The sequence below is a fragment of the Erithacus rubecula genome (genome assembly GCF_903797595.1).
Source record: "Erithacus rubecula genome assembly, chromosome: 3".
Classification (NCBI taxonomy): Eukaryota; Metazoa; Chordata; class Aves; order Passeriformes; family Muscicapidae; genus Erithacus; species Erithacus rubecula.
The window spans coordinates 69,213,152-69,225,539 of NC_136689.1; positions in this window are offsets into that span (position 1 = coordinate 69,213,152).

The window sequence follows — 12,388 nt, forward strand, 5'->3', positions numbered from 1 at the left end:
AGCATTCTGATTCTTATCTTTGAAAAAAGAAAAGTTCTTTGGGTTTCCTTGTCAATGCTTTAATCACCCCCACCCCAAACATTGCAGAGATTTCTGAAAGACAGAGGGAGTGGTGAGAGTGAGATATCTTTTAGAGAAATTATTTTTATTTCCTGGGAAATTATTGCAGCAGCATATGACATGTCAAAGAAATCCAGTTTCTGCTGCTTCAGTACTAATAACAACTATTTTTTATATATGTATAGACCCTTTCACCAAATTATCTAGATATTACTCACTCTAGAAATAGTTGAGATGGCGTTTGTCAATCATGCTTTTGTAAGGCACTGTAAAGCACACTGGGATCCAATATGGTTGCAGGATTTAGGAGTTAGTGTAACAAATATTTCCTTTTTAAGTGAAATGAAATTAAATAAAGCTCTCAATAGAAATGCAGAACAGTGAATCTGTTTTATATTTTGTTTTACAAACAAGGAAGTGGCACACAAGGAGTGATAAATCACTGGAAAGAGATCATCATAATTTTGTGGGATCATTTAACCAATTTGATGTAGCACTAGGAAAGTTTTACAGAACACTCATTCCCTTAGGGTTGAGTGGGGTGGAAAGTCAGTATCAAACAAGAAAACCTCCAATATGCTTGAAAATTGTTGAAGACTTCAACATCCCAAAACCAATGAGCACAGACAGTGCTTTTGGGACAATCTGAGATTCATGCAATTTTAAATTTATCTTTGAGAGCAGATTTCAGCAAAGTACATTTGTTAATGTAATTAGAAGCCAGGCTCTCATTAGAAGCAATCATTAAACTATCTGTATGTAGAAAAGTGGATGCTTTTCTGCTTATTTCTGATGTTCTGTGGTCGGTGCCTATCAAAGTCAGCAGCAGTTAAATATCAGTACTTACGTAACGGGAAACTCTAAGTAAATTTCTCTAAATTGAATCTCTGTTTCTAGCACAAGAGATTACCATAACATTCCTCATAATGTCTTAATTGTCCAACTTATTTAGGTATCAACCCTTTCCAAAGTTGAAATCCTTATTAATTTCAGGCCATTTAATCTTAAAATTCACCTTGGAACTAAATTTTCTCTATGTTTCTTTTACAGAGAAACAATAAATGGAAGCTCAGAAGCTCATTTTATGCTCTTTGGAATGGTAATGTTGAAACATTATGTGACCTCTGGAGCACAGTAATAGCCTGGAAGCACAGCTGAAAAGTCCTTCAGGAGCTGATAAACCTCCCCAGTTTCACAGACAAATGCTCTGTGTATTATACTTTATAGGACATGAAGCTGTGAAAATCATTCATCACCTGGATCCTGAAACTGCAATTCCTTTCAGTCATTTAGAGATCCCAGCTAAGACTGACAAAAGGAGCACGTTTTTGAGAGAGACTGCATGGTCTCTTGCAGTATTTGTTATAAAGCCAGGCTATTCCTCAAGTTATGTAAAGGCTGTGAAAAAAAGAAAACAATTTCACACATTTTATTTCTCAAACTGATTTTAAAAATCAGTTTCTTGGCTAAAAAAAATGTTGCTGGTTCTCATTATTTCATTTGAATTGCAGAGATGTAATTGAAAAAGGAATTGACCGTTGCCCTGAACTGAAAACTCATTATTAAACTAACACTGAGTCTGTGGCATACAAAACAGTCTCCAGCTGTCTCAATCACCAAGAGTTGTGCTTTAGAAATTTTCTCTTTTGAGTCAGGATGCACGGCAAAAGAACACAGTCTTTGCAGTGTTAGCTACAGCTTTCCTTTTCTGGCAGATGTAGAGCTTGGAGAGGGCAACACAAGTGGAAGGATGAAAGAATCTGGTGGTGTCACCCAAGAAGCTATGCTTGTCAGCCAAAAGATTTACTGTTTTTTTATGAACTTGTATAGAGATGCAGCAGTTTAATACAACTGGGGTAGCGGAGAATATAAGAATCCTTTCTTTCCTCCGGCATGCTACATCTTAGGAATTAAAGCATTTAAACAGCATGCCAAAAATTTACCATATCAATGCACACATGTGACAGATAGGATTGATTTTGTTTGTTTTTTTGTTTTGTCTGGTTTGGTCTTTCTCTTAGTAGGTGTTCTGGTTGGAGAGTTAGATGGAGGGATTTTTGAGTTAAGAAGCTTTATACGTCTGAGGTCAAAGTGCAGCTTCTGCTCCTGTCTGTCAGGCACTGGACTTGCTTCCCTGGATATTCTTCAGTAACCAGAACTTTTTACATTCACCTGTCCTGAGGGTGCATCTTATGCTGCAGTTAACATCTAGCATTAAAATATTTGGCATTTATAGACTACTTCTAACCGCTGAACTGATGCTGTTACTCACATTAGTGCTGCAGAATACCCAAAAACTCAGAGTGAAACATTGATAAATTAGTTGTAGGGTAAGATTAATCAGGCACAAATACTTTCTACTCAATATTTCAAGAATCTCAAGGTGGAGTTACCTGATCTACAAAATTGTTTCTCTCATATCCATTTCTATATTTTTAAATTTAGAAGTATCCAGGATATTTAAAGCCTTTTAAGAGTTTGAGCTAATAAAAGGGAAAAGATTGTTAAAAAAAAAAAAAGCCAAAACCACAGATCCTTCATTCTGCAGTCCGAGCATGCAATACAATTTAAAAAGTGCCTGTATTTTGAAAGATATGCCAAGTTTTACCTCCTTGTATTGCCTTCATATGTTCCTTCATGAAATTAAATTTAAAAATGACCTCTACAGCAAGTAGTACTGTACACTGAAGTTGGAACCACCAGGTCAGAGCTTACTGTACAGCTAGCAGCTCACTGTGAGCCTAAATAGCTGTCAGATTAACAGAAGCAATATTATTCTGATGAGTTTAGTTTGTTTTTAACCTAAATTGCATCCAATCTTCTTGAGGCTGGCCCTTTGTTAAAACAGAGGCTATATCAACTGTATCACAAGGGGATGTTTGATGCCTTTAAGCCAGAAAATTAATGAAAGAACATATACAAATGTCTTGTCTTGCCCCTGTTGTCATCATTAGGAAATGAATGTTTACAGCTGTTACAGTTTTCTAGTTGTCGGTGAAGGCACTGCAACAGAAAAGAGGGATGCCAAACAGACATCATAACTTCTGGCTGCATTTTGAGTTCCTTCATCAGGCAGCATATACAGTCAATCAGGAAATTTCACTGATATTATTTAGGGGGATGACGATAAGAAAATATGATGATTACAATATTCAGGTTAAGAAACTAAATCTCAGAAGGAAAGAAATATAGTGCAAGAAGGACTCAGAGCTCCTCTGACTTAAATAAGGACTTAATGATTTTGTAGTAAATTATATGTTTCCACAAGAAAATTTTTTTGTTAATTCTTGAAGCCACACAGGAAGGTAAGAAAGGTTGTGAATGTATTTTACCTCTTCTTGCCATATCCTGCAGGAAAACTAAGGCCTTATGAAGACACATTTTCACAGTGTTTCACAAGGCACTGGCTGGCTCACCTGCTGTCAAAATATACACAATATCATGGGGGAGGGGTGGGGAGAAGGGCTGTACCTAAACTTGGACACTGAGCATCTCTCTTTGGAATTTCCTGAGCTCAGAACATCCTTCTAAATGACACTTAAAAATTGTAATTTTTAGAATAAAGTTTTCCATTAAGCACCTATGTCTTTATCTCCTGAGTCTCCCAATATTTGAACAGCAATCACAAGATTGAAGCAAAAGATGGATGAAAATGACAAGTGAACCTTCCATGTTTGAGCTCAAGCTCCATGATTGGTGAAACATCAAAACAATTTAATTATGTATGTGACAGGTGTATATGCTGACAAGTGTTAAAATACAGAAATTTGAAGTGATAGCTCTTCCCAAAGCATCTTTGTGGTTGCAAACTAAAATGCCCAGTGATAATGCAGATAAAATAAGCAAACACTTACAGCTTTAACATTTCTAGCATGTGAAAACTACTACTACTTCTAATGCCTTTAGAGGCTACCTGGAACAGAAGCTAGACAGTATTAAAGGAATAAAGTAGGTATTTATTAAAAGGCCTTCAAAGGATACACCTTGGGCAGTACAAGAGCCTGGCTGAGGCTACGCCCAAGATGGACCCTGGGTCACATATTTTCACACTTTTATAAGTTTTGGTCAATATTGGGGTTAATTGTCCAATTACAGCTTCAGGTTATGCAGTCCCATCTTCCCAGATTACTCTCCTCAATTCCCTGTTGTTTACACTTTCTGGGCCTGAAGCTGCAGCGGTGTCCTTGGTTCTCAGGCTGGAAAAGGATTGTTTTGTCTAACAAAACTGTGAACTTGCTAATACTTTATATGAAGTTCAGAGTTATATACTATTGCCATACAGAATTAGGAAAATATGAAAGCTCATCACTTCCACAGTTATTAACTATTTCATTGAAGTGAAAGCTCATCTGGAGTAGAAGTCAGCTTGAGAGAGGACATGTATGTTATCCTAGTTAGAAAGGAGATAAATCAGAGAGTCATAAAATCATGGTTTGTGTCAGAAGGGACCTTTAAAACTGTCTAGCTCCAATCCTTATGCCATGGAGTGGGACATTCTCCTGCTGGACAAAGTTGCTCAGAGCTCCATCCAGTTTGGCCTTGAACACTTCCAGAAATGGGGTATCCACAACTTCTTGGGGCAACTTCTTCCTGTGTCTCACAACTCTCTTAATAAAGCATTTCCTTGTAATATCTAGCCTAAACCCACTCTCTTTCAGTTTAAAGTCATCACCCCAGTCCTGTCACTACATACCCTTGTAAAAAGTCCTTCTCCACCTTCTTTATAGGCTCCCTTCAGGTACCAGAGGGCCAGAACCATGTAACCCCAAAGCCTTCTCTTTCCAGGCAGAACAAATCCAATTCTTTCGTCCTTTCCTCACAGCAGAAAAGTTCTATTTTTCTAATTATCTTTGTTATCTCCTCTGGACTTGCTCCAGCAGGTCCATGTCATTCCCATGCTGGGGATCTCTGGGCTGGATTCAGCACTGCAGAGGGGCTTCACCAGAGTGGGGTAAAGGAGTAGAAACACCTGCTGGCCATGCTGCTTTTGATGCAGCTCAGGATTCCATTAGCTTTTTCATCAGAAAACCTCATTTGTTTCATTAAAAGTAAAACAGCATCCTACACTCTGCCTCAAAAAGCCTCTTTCTATCTAAATTTCATTAACAAGACAGCAGCTTATTCACTTCATTGATTTTACTACCACAGACAAATCAAAAAATTATTTGAAGGGAGAAATGAACTCATCTCATTAGTGTCCATGCTAATATTTTTCAATATCTACATAGAGCCAAATTATGTGGTGTAAAGCACCATGAACATTTTGGTTCTATGCAGACCATCATAACATTTATTTCTGAACTAAAACTTTTGAGATGAAAAGAATCTTCAAAGCTGGGAATAGATCAGATGGTATCCTGTTTATAATTCTATGTTTGATAACTAAGGCACTGCATGTTGCAGAAGTGACCAAGGTTTTGTAAAGTGACCACAATATTTGAATACTCAAAGGATATTTGAGCATTCAAGATATTTTGATGCTCAAAGGCTCTGAACTTTGTGGCATCCAAAATCAGAGATACTTAGTTCTCTATGGCTGGTTATCAAAAGTAGGTAAAGCCTTCTTAAAACTTAGGCAATATCTGGCTAAAAATACATATATTTTATGACATGCACAGCATGTATAATGTTCCATACTCCATTTATTTTAGTGTGGGTCTTATTATCGACAAACCTCTTACTGGAACAGTAGTTCTGAAGGTGGTACAAAGATATATGTAAGACATGGTCCCTTTCAATGTCTGTAAGAGCATAAAGCGATCTTTAGGGAATAACCTGAACCTAAATCCAGCTAGTTGGCTCAGATCTTACCTCTTACCTCTGCGTGTTGGTTTCACGTGCTTGTGGGGAGGGTTGGCTTCCCCTCAGGGAAAGCTCCATGTGGTCCAGGAATGGAGGGGGCTGTCCTGTTTCCCGAGGCTTCTCCCATGGGCTGCTGGCACCAATCAGAGAGATTTGGTGATGGACAGCTCGGGAAACCAATGAAAAGTTATTTTGCTTTCACAAATCACAGTAAATGAAGTTCTGGTGGGTCTTTCGGCTTCGGGCCTCCGGAGGAGCGGGGTGCTCCGGCCGGGCCCCGGCCCGGCTCCGGGCTCAGTCTGGGGCCCAACTCGGCACCCCATCCCAGCACCGGTTCTGCAGGGAGCCCTCAGTCCAGCCCCGACTTGGATCAGCGGGGCCGCATGGACCCCCGGCACCGACCACACGGCCCCTTTCACCCCCCCCCCCGGCACCGGCCTCATGGCGCCCCCAGCACCGGCCGCGTGTTTTCTTCTTAACCATCTGGATACAATTTTAACTTCTTAATGCCTGGATAAGATTCTCTATCTCCTGAATCCCCTTTATGAAAAGGAATAAAGCATGGAGTCCACAGAAGTCGACGGAATGAAGATAAAGTTCCTGATGGGAAGACATTGAAAAGATGCAATTGATAAGTAGCTGAAAACCTTTGTTTGTGGGGCTATGAGGGGATTGTGACTTCACTAAAATTGCTTTAAACTGTGAAATATACTTGGGGAGCATGGGTGCTTGAGATGATGACTTTCCTTGCCTCAGGAAATTGAGCTCTCTGTTTTGGGACTGGAATATGAACAGAGATATTTGATAGAGAAGGAGATGAAGAGGATTTTGTTTTTCAGCAGCCTGCCTTTAAAAGTAGTACCCCATGTATGCATCGTAACCCATAACATGGCTCTGGAAAGACTGTGGGGAATGAGAGGAAAATTCATTGTTCTGTAGGTCCCTGGCGAATGCAGACTGTGAAGATGAAGACACCCCCTAAGTCTAAAGCAGAAAAAGGAACTTTTCTCTCTTAAGTGAACTGAAATGATTATTTGAGTGGATAACTGACTAAAGTGTTCTCTGTATGTGGTTGGTAAAAAATGTGTAATGAAGGGAGGAGGGAATAATCTAGGAATCTTATTCTGAATAATTTTTTCTTGTGTTATTAATAAATATCTTCTTGTACTTTTGTTTTAAGTTTTGAGCCTGCATTGTCTTTACTCCTAGATACTATCTCTAAAGAAAATTAAATATTTAAAATTGGCAAACCCTTTAGTCACACCTTGACACTCTGAGTTTTTACCAATGCCCCATCTCTCCTTAGCCAGACAAGTGCTATCCATTGCTTTCAAGGAAGAGAACAGCTGGGGCCACCTGATTCCTCTAAGGACACATGCGCTTTCCTGAAGGAATGATATAGATTCTTCATGCTAAGGCTAGAACAGAATTTACCATCCAAATCCATAGTTTAATCTCCCTTGAAATGCCCAAATCTTGGGTATTGGATATTCTCAGGTCTGAATGAAGTTTGGAGAAAAAAAAAAAAAAAAGGAAATGGTTCATGTCTTGCTTCAGCTGACCTCTCAGGAGATTCACCACCTCAGTCCTTTGCCTTGGACAGCCATTTGGTGATAAATAATCACTAAACTGAGTGGCACTGGTGTGCACTGGTACACTGTACACAAATAAGGGGAATTTCTACCCTTAAGCAGTAAGCAATATCTTTAATATTGCATAGAATAACATTCTATTTGATCTGGAGGCAATTCTCAAAAAGAAGCACAGCTCTTGTCTTAGAGGGGTAATTAGGTTTGTCTGTATTATTTTGAGCACTGTATTTCCTTGGGTGAAGCTGAACATTATAATAATAGGAAAGCAATAACATTCACCTCATCTTCCCAGCAAATCTTTAGGATAATAAATGAAGATTTGTTTTTATACAATCTGCATTATTTGCATTTGTCTTCATGCACAGCCAGGATTTTTTTCCAGCCTTACTGTGGTTGCTTATTCAGATAATACTGTGGTTGTGTATTCAGATAATTTGAAGCATCAGTGACAATGTATGGTGTACACTGTAAGACGACTTTCAATGCTTTAATCTAAAAGCCCTTGAGTCAGTCAGTACTTGGCAGGTTAGTGCACAGGCAGTTAAATCTCTGGAGAGATATCTGCATAGTTCCTGCTTTCCAGAAAGCTTTCAGACTCACTTGGAAAGGACTAAATTGGGAGAGTGTTAACAGTGATTAACTCAATGGTAGCAATTTAATGTTTTGCATTTTGCATTTTGTTTGGTTTTTTTTTTAATTTATTTTTCGTTTGTTTGTTTGGTTTGGTTTGGTTTGGTTTTGGTTTTGTTTTTTTTATATTCAGACATCTTTTGTTTTCCCTTTCCAGCAGAAAATAAAATTTGACATTTTTTTTCATAAATCAGCTATCAGACTGTACTGAATACAGCTTTAGAGAACTCTCTGAGTGTTTTTTCTGATGTACTTGAGGAATGTATGTTGAACTCTGCGTGACCTGAGCTTGCATAAGAAGAAATCTCAGAACTTCACAGAGATGTTGTGGCAAGAGAAGATATTTTTAGAGCAAATATTATGTTCATAATATGTTTTAATTCCTCTCCAATTCAAAATGGTTGCTGTAGATTATTTCAGGAATGAAGTGTTTTATTTATTCTCTTCTGGTAGTGGCTCCAAACATATTTGGAATTCTATTCTTTACTCACCCACTGCCTTTTACAAAGAATAAAGCTCTAATAAGCTGTTGCATGTTTGTTTCAAAAACATTGAAGTACAGCAAATTGCACACCTACATGGTTTTCGGTTTTCTTTTGGCCACCTGGAATTCTGTGTGAATGATTTTTCGTCAGTGCGTGGCGCAACATAAGCAAGGTTTACAATGGAGCCCAGGGGGTCTGCAGCCTCATCTGCAGTCCTGCAGGGCTGAGTCCAGAGGGTTGTGCCAGGCACAGATCTCGGAGGGACAGGTCTGGCTGCCATTTCCACATAAAGGACTACCCGAGGATCTGTTAGGAAAAGTGCACGGCTTTGAGGATGGAGATAATAGAAATAAGATAGGGTTCAACAGTGCAATGTTCAAAGACATTAATTGAGAAGCTAATAAGAGATTTTGAAACTCTACAATGAGAGCTCTTCAGAAGGAAAGAGCCCAAGAAGGGAGCATTTTGTACCAATTAGTTCATCTCAGGGGAAAAGAAGCAAAACACAAAAGAGACACTATGGACATGAAAGAGGCATATGATTTAGGTGAGCAATTTTCTCTGAAATGTAACTAAGATGTGCAGAGCAATGGGACTCCACCTGATATGATGATGGTGCTGTCCCCTGCCATGTTGTGCCCTGCACAGGTGCCCCAGTGGTGGTGGCAGCACTGGGGCTGCCCTGAGCCTGACACAGCCAATTCCTGCAGCTCCAGCTGCCCCAGCACAGGGCATGGCTGAGCATGGATAGAGGAGCTGATGGTCGCTGGCCACAGCCCCCCATTCTCCATCTCCCTGCACTGCTCAGGGGGAGGAGTTGAGAGTAAAGGAGTGAGGCTGTAGCTGAGAAAAGCACTGAGGAAGAATGGTGTTATTTTAGTGTTTGTATTTTTTCCCACTAGATGAATCACTAAGCAAATATTTTGATTTTTCATAAATTAAGTTCATTATTCCCAAATCAAGCCTGTTTTGTCTGTGATGGTGATAGATGAGTGATAATCCTGTTTTCATCCAGACCCATGGGATTTCTCATTGCTGTTCTTCCTGTTTTCTCCCCTCATCCCCCCCATGGGACATGAGCAAGCAACTGAGTGAGGTTTTGCCCTTGAGAAAAGTCAACCCCATCATGCAGGCAGGGCATTAGTTGGAGTACTCAGATTGATGGCAGTGTAGAAATACACAAATCCAGAAACAGACCAAGCATGAAGGCTAATAACTGAAATAAATTAACACTATTTGCAAAGGAGCAAAACCAGTAAAAGCAGAACAGATTAATACTTGTACATTAAAAACTTGAAGGGCTGATCTGAAAATGTCTTTGTAAATGCACAAAGTGAGCAAAAATATGGAAAACATCCAGGAAAATAGAGCCATTGGGTAAAAAAGGGAAAAAAAAGCCAAGAAGGGGCAATTCATAACCTGGCTTATATGACAATGAACATCTCCAGAAATAGTTAAGGGTTCCTATGACATGTGAAGTCTTTTTTTAGTAAATGAGAATGGTGTTTTATCCAAAGGGAAAAAATTAGGATACTTGAGATATGATGAAAGGAATAAGGATATTAATTTAAAATCTAAGGTAATTTCTGGATGAACAAGGAAGATTTCATGCCCGAGAGTACATTTTCTGAGAGTTCCTTCTGGTGGGAGACTGCAATTCTTATGTAAGCCTGTAACCAACAGTGTATTCTAAATAACATCAAAATTCTTCACCAGAATTAGGTTTGAGGATGAAGGAGGCCCCAAAAAACCACACAGCATAACAGGATCAGTTTTACAGAAATTGAGTAATTTTAGGATTATATTAATAACATGTACAGCACAAATCTGTTAAAGACATAGCTGAAGGCATTGCTGCACATTTAATAATGTGAATATAACAGAGCATTTATCCTTGCTTCCAGATAACAGCATGTTTCAAGTGTAAAAGAGATTTTGGGTCATCATTCAAAATCTGCTGTACTGAGACCAACTACAGCCTTTAAGTGCTTTTCAGAGTCTTTTGCCTTGTTCTAAAACTACTTTGAAGCTAAAGAAATGTGCCTGATGAGGAAGTGAGACATTTCCTTCAAATGTTTTGTGTGCAATGTTAAAGTCACTTATTGGGAAAATGTGGAGAACAGTACCATCAGTTTCTAGGTCTGGAAAAGACTTCATTCTAGGGAGGATGAATAAATCCATTAGACTGTCTCTTTTTCAGCAGAGGTGAAAATGTAAATCCTTACACCTGTAAAGTGAGGCAAAACCATTTCCTTGTTGCAGAGGAACACGCCATTGTGGCTGTATTGGGTTTGCATAGAGTGCTTCTGTAGAAACTGCCAGAAGCTTCCTCCAGGTCTGGCAGAGCTGATGCCACCTGGCTCCAGGACAGACCTGCTGCTGGCCAAGGCTGAGCTAATGAGAAACAATGGCATCTCTACTGAGATAACATATTTAAGAGGAAGAAAAGTTACTGTACAGATCTAATTGCATCCAGAAAAGAGAGGAGTGAGAACGTGTGTGATGAACAGCTCTGCAGACACCAAGGTCAGTGCAGAAGGAGGGACAGGAGGGTTCCAGCCCTGCACCTGAGATCCACCTGCAGCCCGTGGAGGAGACCCACACCAGAGCAGGTGGTGCCCAGGAGAGGGCTCTGAACCTGTGGGAAACCTGTGCTGGAGCAGATTCCTGCTGGGACTGTGCACCTTTGGAGAGAGGAGCCACTCTGGAGCAGGTGTGATGGTGGAACTCGTGAGCCCATGGGGGTCAGGCTGTGCCTGAAGGACTGCTTCCTGTGTGACAGTGACCCATGCTGGAGCAGTTTGGGAAGAACTGCTGCCCGTGGGATGGACTCACATTGGAGAAATTCACGGAGAACTGTCTCCTCTGAGAGGGACCCCACGGTGCTGCAGGGGAAGGACTCCTCTCCCTGAGCAGTGGAAGGAGCAAGTGTGATGAACTGACCATAAGCCCCATTCCCAGTCTCCCTGTGCCACTGGGGGGAGAAGGTAGAGCTGGGAAGGAAGGTGTTTTTAAGGGCTTTTTTACTTCTCATTTTACTTCTCATTAACCTGCTCTGATTTTGTTAGTAATAAATTCAATTAATGCACTAATTCGAGTCTGTTTTGCTCATGAACAAATCACTCATGAGTAATCTCTCCTGGTCCTTATCTCAGCTCATGAACCCTTCATTATATTTTCTCTCCCCTGTCCATCTGCAGAGGAGAATGAGAGAGCAGTTTTGGTGGGTGCCTGGCATCCAGCCAGGGCCAGCCCACTACAATTACCTAACATGACCAAAATGCTAACTGCTAAAGCAATTACAACACCAGTCATTTAAAGAAAAAAATGACCTTTTCTTGGAATATTTTTAAATAGAAGAACAAAGCTCCAGAAAATTGACTGTGGAAAATAATCCTTCACTCCTCCCACTCTCCAACAAGGTAGATTAATTTATTTCTATTTCACAACAATAATTTCAATGGTTCTGACAAACTGATTCAGCTACTCAGAAGAAAGAGACAATTTTGGAAAAGGAAAATTATCTATGTAGCAAGTGTTTCAGCAATTTCAATGAATTGCACACTCCAAAATGGTACCATGAAATGAAAATGCCCTTTTTAATTAAAAACTCCTTTTAAAAATATGTAGACACATTTATCGTTATGAAATAAAGACAGAAGTACTTCTAAGCAGCTCAGAGCTGCTAAAGATCTAGAATGAATTAGTTTTAAAAATTATATTTATAAATTAAATCTAGAGCCTAATGGGGTCACAACTGTGACCCATGTGTCACAACTTGACTAGTGTTAGTCTAAATAAGCGTAAAAGAGATACACA